We start from the raw sequence: 8,519 nt of genomic DNA, 5'->3' as shown, positions 1-8,519 counted from the left end.
TGTACATGAGCGAAAAATCTGAGTGTTTCAGGAGTGTGTATGAGAGCATTTCAGTAGTGCGTGAGTGTTACAATAGTGGGAATGAGAGCGTTTTAGTAGTGTGTGAGAGGTAATCCTGAATTATGTCCATAACAGCCACTCATAGGTATGAGTGGTTTTTTCGATTGCATATATCCAGTGTGCCTCTCTTGTGGCATAGGTAAACAGCCTTTAACGCACACACAAACACGCACACGCACACACAGAGTTATCAGGGGATTTACAATGTGTAGTTTGGAGCCTAATTGCTCTTCAGGTCCCTGTGAGAATGTTGCCAAAGCCATTAGCTGCTGCTATTCTCAGTGTGTGCGTGTCTTATAAATGCTAATGCACGCGTACGAGTGTGTGCACGTCGGTTAGCTTAGCACAACTTGGCTCCCCTCCAAGCCCGAAGAGCTAATTGGAATTAGAATAACATTCCTCAAAGGCCTCGATGGGTTTAGCGCTAACGACTGAGGGGGAGAGAAGAAGCGGCTCGGGGTGAGGCGGAGGGAGAGCGCGCCCTAACGATCGGCGCTAACAATGTTTGATTGGGATTTTTAATGAGGGGTAATCACTCAGCTGGATAGGGGGAAGCGGTGGGTGGGGGGGTGCAACGGGATGGCGGTGAGGTGGAGGAGGGTGAGGAAACAGTAATTATCTCCTCTCGGAGCTGTGAGTCACACAAAGTGCTTTTATTCGTGTGTGAAAATAAATGATGTCGCCTACTGTAACCTCATTGGACACTTGAAATATTTGAGCAAGCGTCAATTTACATCCCGAACCGCGGGAGCTGTGAAGCATTATGTCACCTCAAGATTGAACGTTTAGATGGTTTTAGACAATAGCGAGTGAAAATAGTCAGGTTAGGTAGATTTGAGCAAGCCACTCCCGAATTATGATTTATTTTTTTAATCAATAAACCAATAAAAACATCTCAATATGGCGGATATGAGAATATCACGTCATCTTTTGGCATCTTAGGGTGTTATTTAAAAAAAAGTGTAATTCTGTGAGTTATTGTTAATCATTATTGAATAAAATGAATAAATGGATGCATATGTAAAAATATTCTCAATATTTATTTCATTTATTATTTCACACAAAAAACAACCAGTTGATTCCAGAAATGATATTTAAAACTAAGCAATACATTTTAAATTTAATTGATCTAGTTTGTAAAAAAAAAAAAAAAAAAAGATAATAATAAATAAATTAATTAATTAAAAGTGCATAGAAGAGTTTCCTGATAAAATGTTATTTAAATAAATAAATAAATAACTTCATTAATTAACCAATGGCTGACTAAAATAAAACAAAAAAAATTGTGTGCAAAATTCCAAAAGGGTTATTAGCTAATAATTATTTTGTTGTTTACAATAGTTTCGTCAATCAACTATCCGTTACCCATTTTTCTTGAATTATTTGTTGTACAATCAAAACAGCCATCCCCATTATGAAATAGGGATGTAACGATATCCAAACATCACGATGCGATAATATCACGATATTGTGGGGAGGTTAGCGATACAAAAAGGTCACAATATTGTAAAAAAAAAGACAATATTATGCTTTTGTACATTATAGCAATGCATATATACAACATCCAATCTCTAATAACACTTGCGGGGATTTTAAACATAGGAGGACCAAAAGATGCCTTGTGAAAATTCAACTGCACAAAAAAACTAGCCACCAGAGGGTGCTAGAACTGAAATAAAATGGAAATCAGCCCGACTTTTTTTTTTTATATCGCGATAATGCCGTTATCGTTACATCCCTACTATAAACCTGAGATGATATCAAAATTGTTGAAATATGTTTGTGTGTCTCTTCCTCTTCATCCTCATGTGCCGAGTAGCTTAGCCAGTCTGTGACCTACTGTGCTCACCACAGCCGACAATCAATACGGTCCAGATCTTTTTTTGTTTTTTTGTCCATCGGGTCAAACTGAGAAGCGATCAATAACAAGACAACAGCCACGAGAGAAAGTCAGTGTGGGAAGAATAAAACCAATGGAGCTTGGAGAATGCTTGTACAGGGGTGTGTGCGTGCGTGTGCGAGGAGTGAAAAACGATGGAGGAGGTTAGTGATGGTGTCAGGGGAGAGATAGCAGTGAAAACGCATCAGTAGAGAGATGGAGACTGATTAAGGCCACCGCTGACACAGTCAAGGCCCCGGGGAGGAGCTGATACAACTGACACACCCACCACACCCCCATGATTGAGCAGCGCATGCCACATGGAAGCTACACAGAGGTGAAATGTCCCAAAAGTGGTACAGTGTTCATCAAAACCTGAAACCAACATCTGGCACGGGGGCCATTTACAGAACCTGCATTTATTTTTATTGGCCCGCTACGTATTCTAATAATAATATGAAAAACAGTCTGCATCAAAAGGTGACAAAGAAATAAAACATTTGAAGATAGCGCACTATTTTTTTGTAAATGCAAAATAGAGGGTAAAAAAGCTTCAATTCTACAAGACATTTTATTTGTAAAAAATATATATAAAATAAATAAATAAATAAAACAACTTTTTTTTTCTTTTAAAAAATAGAACTCAATTTTTTTTTTACATAAAATTGGAAAAAAAAAATTGATTAGAACAATCGCTAATTTTTTTTATTTTATTTTTTTTACACCAAGCTCTACCTAAAAAAATAAATAAATAAATAAATACTAATACAGTTGCGTAGTAGGCCCAAGTGTTCATCCAAAATGAGGTTTATTCTTAACCCCCCCCAAAAAAGAGCATATTTAATTTTTTTGGTAGCCATTGTAGTAACAGTCTGCAAAGTATGAATAAATTAAAGGCACGGTCTTCCGATTTCACTCAGGAAAATGCGCTATATAAATACAGGATGTATTCCTATGAACTGCTTCTCAATTTACACCTCTGACTTCTGTTAATGTGTGGTGGTGATTTTTTTCCTCTAAGCCTGTATTTTGCCATTTTATGTTTGTTTTGTCAACAGCAGGACGTTTCTGTGGACAGACAGTTGTTTACCCCTCCAGCCAATCGCAGAGCAGGGGGCGTGTCACTCACTGTAGGCAGACGGGGCCGGGCGAATTTGTCGGCTCCATGACGTCAGTCCCGCCGCAACTTGACAGCAGGCACGGATTTTTCTTTTCTTTTTTCACTCGCTCACTCACTCACGTTTACTTCATGTAAGTCACATGGTTTCCCAGGCTTGTGTTAGCAACTTACTCATCCACCGTGCCACCCAGCTATGTCATTTAAAAAATTTAGAAATCAGACTAATAATGTACTAATAACATTTTGCTTGTCACCGAAAACATCAAGCTGAGAGTCAGACCCATTTTCCATCCCTCCTGCACCCTTCCAAAAGATGGTAATTCTCCCTCTGCTCGTGTCCATGCTACACTTTATCATAGCTTCCTCCCCATGAGGGGACTCTCCGGACCCTCGGAGCAGAAAATGGAGGCTGGTGAAGAAGGTCAGTGAGTATTGGGGGTGGGGGGCAGACAAATAAAGAAATAGGCACTCAAAATATTAGCTACACGCACCCAATCCAATTAGATATATTTTTTTAAAGATTACACGTAACTACGTATTGTAATTTTTTAAAAACGCTGGCGTGAAACAAAGTTGCAACTGTAACACAAGCAATGGAATCAAATATGGCGGACAAACAGAGGATTATGGATTATGGAAATCAGGTTGTGATCTGTGAAGCGCTAATCCTCGCCGCAGTGAACAAAACCCATACAAAATAAATAAATAAATAAATAAAGTGTTAGTCAGATTAACCAGCAGATTAGCCACGTAGCCACACTCAGATTAAAAAAAAAAAAAAAAAAAAAAAAAATTGGGAAAAATAAAATAAACACTCGGGGAGAAAACATTTGAGTGAGTGTATGTGGAAGAGGAAATTAGCACGACGACCCAGAGGGTTCAAAAAGATTTTTATTTTTTATTTTTAATCCTTGTTCTGCCTTTTTTTCAGACCATTTATAAAGTAAGAGAAATCCAAATATGCAATTGATTATCTATCCATCCATCCATCCATCCATTTTCTTAACCGCTTACTCCTCACAAGGGTTGAGGGTGCAATTACTTAATTAAGTAATTAATTAATATGACAACATTTTAAAAATAGCACAAAGAACAAATCTAGACAACATGATGTAATCTTTTTAAAAAAAAAAATTTTTTATATATAAACACAGACATAGCATTTTCTTTCCTTATCCACAGTCACTTGTTGCTAGGCAGAGTTCACAAGGAACAAGCCTATCTGCTCCATTGGCTACAAACATAAATTTTACTCAACTGCGGGGACTACCAAGTATCAAGTCTATTTGGCATAATGAATTTATGAGAAAGGAAGCTTCAAACTAGGCATAACGGCAGTCCGAGGGACTGCTGTTTTGATTAGCAAAAGAGCTCAAATGGCCTCAGCAGTGAACTCTTGTCCATGTGTGAACAAAGGCGATATCTGTTTTTATGCATTTGTCTGATGGAAAATGGCAGGCGTTTATTTATATGAGTGTGCTTCAATATGTGCTGCTGTTTTGGTTAGCAACAAGATTGAAATGTGTTCGTTAAGGCCTATATGAAAACCAATCCGGCGTCGTTGGGCCGACGGCATGCACCATCTGATCAGCGACGTGTTATTATTAAACGCAATTAAACAGGTGACTTCCTTATCGCTGCTCCCACTTAACGAGGCATCAAGTGTTAACGAAGCGCAAGGTGAGCGGCGGCACGTCTTCACTAAGTGACAGTCAGCCGCAGGTGAAGATGTTAAAGATGGAAAATCCTCAGTGACACACACCCGCGCGCGCACGCGAACACGCACACATTTATCTCCATCCTATTGAATAACTCTGTGATGCTTTCCATATTCCATGTGAAGGATTATTACAGCTTACCCACAATCCCCAGCAGCTGATTATCCTCCGTGTTGACAGGACAGAGCTGCGCTATCGGCGTTGTGCAGCAGCCCGTGCGTGCGCGCGTGCGCGTGTTGTATGTTAATGCAGCATGCGGGCAGGTGTTTGCAGTTGATACCTGCAGCTCCAGCGGGGCTTGATCACCTCATGGTGGCTCACCTTGAGGAGGGGGAGACACAGCACACAAAGCTCATTAGTTAGCACGCACACACGTATGAATGACAGTAAATGCATAGTGGAGAAGGCTGGGGTGAGATTTAGTAATTGGTGGGAGGAAAAATGGGTGAAAAAGATACAGGAGCAGAAAGTCACATGCACAATAACTTGTTGGTCATGAATAATTGGTTAATTAATGTGTTGTAAATTAAATATTTTTCATAAAACTAACGATTTAACAAACCCAATCATATTCGTAGTTCGGCACATAGCTATACACTCATTTATTTTATTTTTACTTTTTTTTTTTTTTTACTTTTTTTTTTTTTCTAGGAACCAACCCCCATTTTTTTTTGGTGCTATTGCCAGTATATATTCATTTATTCTACTTTTTTGGGGGGCTCTTTCAATTTTTTTTATTTTTATTTTTAGTTTCCCCGGGTGCATATCCCCCACAAATAATGGGTGACATTTATTTTAATATTTATTTTATTTATTATTTATTTTATGTATTTATTTATGTATTTATTATTATTATCATCATCATCATTATTATTAATAATTAATTAATTAATTAATTAATTAATTAATTAATTAATTAATTAATTAATTTATTTATTTATTTATTTATTTATTTACTTATTTTTAAGCATTTTGTTTTGTGTTATGTACCGGTAATGAAAGCTCGTTTTCTTTTCTTTTTATTTGTTTGTGAATTTTGCTGGTTTTGTGTGAATGAAACTTATGTGTTTAAAAAGAAACTTTTAGGCACAAAAAACTGGTTAAGAGAAATACAATGAATTTTTGGTTTCAAATGCAAATGGGTAAATGATAAACAATATCTATGAACGCACACGTCTTTAAAAGGTGAATATAGTTTTACTGTATTTCAGTTTTAATGTAGTTTTATTATACACCTGTTAACCTATTGTTACTTGCAATATAGTTAAGGATGCTACAAAATTGCTTTAAAACATATGATTAAGGTTTTATGATGGTCACACTTGGACCGAGAAATATACCATTTTTATTAAACTGCTAAAATAAGGCCTTTGAGGATGTTTATTTTATTATTCATTATGTTCCATACCCTATAATCGTTTAATACCACTTTAAGTATTATGTTTCCATGCCTTCAATCTTTACAATGGCGCAATGGTGAGAAGTGCACCCACGTCCACATTGTACACAGCAGTGGGAGGAAAGCTTTTTTTTTTTTTTTTTTTTTTTTCTTTTTCTTTTTTTTAATGTATTTATTTATTTATTTTACGTGTGGTGCTGAGATAAATAGGATTAGGGATTTGAGAGATTTGGCGGAAATAATCCGGCATCGTATCAGGGAGAGAAGAGGAGAAAGAGAGAGAGAAGATGATGAAGAAAAGAGAACGCCGTCATTCATTGCGCCCCATTTTGAGCGTGCAGTGACAATTGTCTCCCTTTTTCCTCCCAGGATCAGCTTTCATTTTGTCACCACCGCTGCTGTAATTGCCTCCTAATCGCCTCATGCTGCCTGTGGGTGTGTGCGACTGGGGATGGAGAATTAAACATTCACAGTAATTGATCAGATTTACAGTTTACATGAGAGAGAGCGGGATCTGAGAGTCTGTTTGTTGTGGGTATTAAACAGCGGCGGATTGGGCTGGCGTGTTATTTAACACGCGGTTGGTTTGAACAGCTGCTGCGTTGCGGTATTATCGACACGCTTCGAATCCGCGCCACGTGAACAGGATGCGCCAATAGAAAAAAAAAAAAAAAAAACAGCATATAAATCACAGCGTAACACATAAGCATTTTTTTTCCATGGGGTGTTATCATATTGGGCAAATGAAAAGTGGTGCAGCTTTTCCAAAACCAAACAGAACCTCAGCAAATTTTGCCAGACTTTACTCTCCAAGTGCGTTTGGATTTTTTTGTTTTTATTTTTCTTGTGGCTAGCAATGAGATGCTAGCACAGAAGTAGACATTCGGTATCTGTTCTAATCCACCTCTTATGGTTTCTTCTCTCGTGAGGATTCTGAGTGACAAAACACTCACAAAATACACAACTCGCAAACCAATATTTATCTGATAACACAACAAAATCATAAAACCTTTGAATACAATATATTATACTCACCAGAGATGTTTTGCTAGCCTAGCTTGGCTGTAAACGATTTGCTCCGACCAGCAAATTAGAGGATGACAAAATATGTAACATAATAAAGGGACAGATATTTGATTAGTTAAAGAAACTACGTACCACACAAGAAAAAGAGTAGAAGTAGAAGATCATATTTGGCACTGGATGCTAAGTTACCTAACAGAAGCTAGCCTACAATTGGATGGTTCACAGCGTCAGTTGGCTGTGCTAAGTGCAGTGTGAAAAATCCACAAGTAGGTAGTATCGGAGGTGGCGGGGCGCTTTCAACAATCACGTCATAAATTTTTTTTTTTTTTTTAAAGTCACTTTTTTTAAGGAAAAAAAAGTTGTTAGGGGAACCACAAATGTCACTAATATAGCAACAAAGTCATTAATTTGGCTAAACTGAATGACTTGAACTGGAGTGTAATGTGGATGTTAAGTATACAGCAATTCTATTTCCTCTCAAAATTTTGACTTTGTCAGCTAACTTTTTTTTTAAGACACCTGTGACATCTTTAACATTGTGGGGCAAAAAAATAAAAAATAAATTGCATGTCCTTTCAAACATGCCTAAACAGGTCAGAAAATTTTTATGATGGCATAATATTCTATGACAAAAATAGAACGACAAAAGAACAGATGGTGGTTCGAGTATAGTTGTTGACTCACCTTTGTTGACGTTAATGAATGGTGAAAAAGTTCAAGTCGAGGTGAAGGATCTATTGGTGGCACTGGAGGACAAGGAAGGGCACAGTGGTTACAGCTGCACAGTTAACCGAAGCGAATGAGGGTTAATTCAAAAGTGTGACTTTAATAACTTACATGAGGCTGCATGAAACACTCAGCATGACTCAGATTGCGCTGGCACATCAATGAAACAAGGGCAAGTATTCATGCAGCTTTTCAAATAGCAAACAAAGCCTCTAAGAAAGCCCAAAATTTTCATTACAACTAACTTTTTTTTACCTAGTTATGTTGAAGAAATACAAAATATTTTGTTAATTTATGTACGTGCTAAAATTAATTAAAAAATTACAAATTAAAACATAAAATGTACAGCAACCTCAATATGAAATAGACAATAAAAATAATTTTAAACAACGTTACCTTTTAGCCAGTACATCTCCGAATAAGCATTGACGAAGTTCATACAAGTCAAGTGACCTGCCCTTCTGCGCTAATGCTAATCGACCTAAGCTAGCTAGCTATAATAATTTGCTTAAAGACCCAGTCTGCCGGTTTCACTCAGGAAAATGCACTTTTTAAATACAGGATTTAAACAAACAATCTACTTCTCAATTT

Source organism: Festucalex cinctus, chromosome 5 (genome assembly GCF_051991245.1).
Source record: "Festucalex cinctus isolate MCC-2025b chromosome 5, RoL_Fcin_1.0, whole genome shotgun sequence".
In the NCBI taxonomy this organism is placed as follows: Eukaryota; Metazoa; Chordata; class Actinopteri; order Syngnathiformes; family Syngnathidae; genus Festucalex; species Festucalex cinctus.
This window is presented reverse-complemented; position numbering follows the sequence as displayed.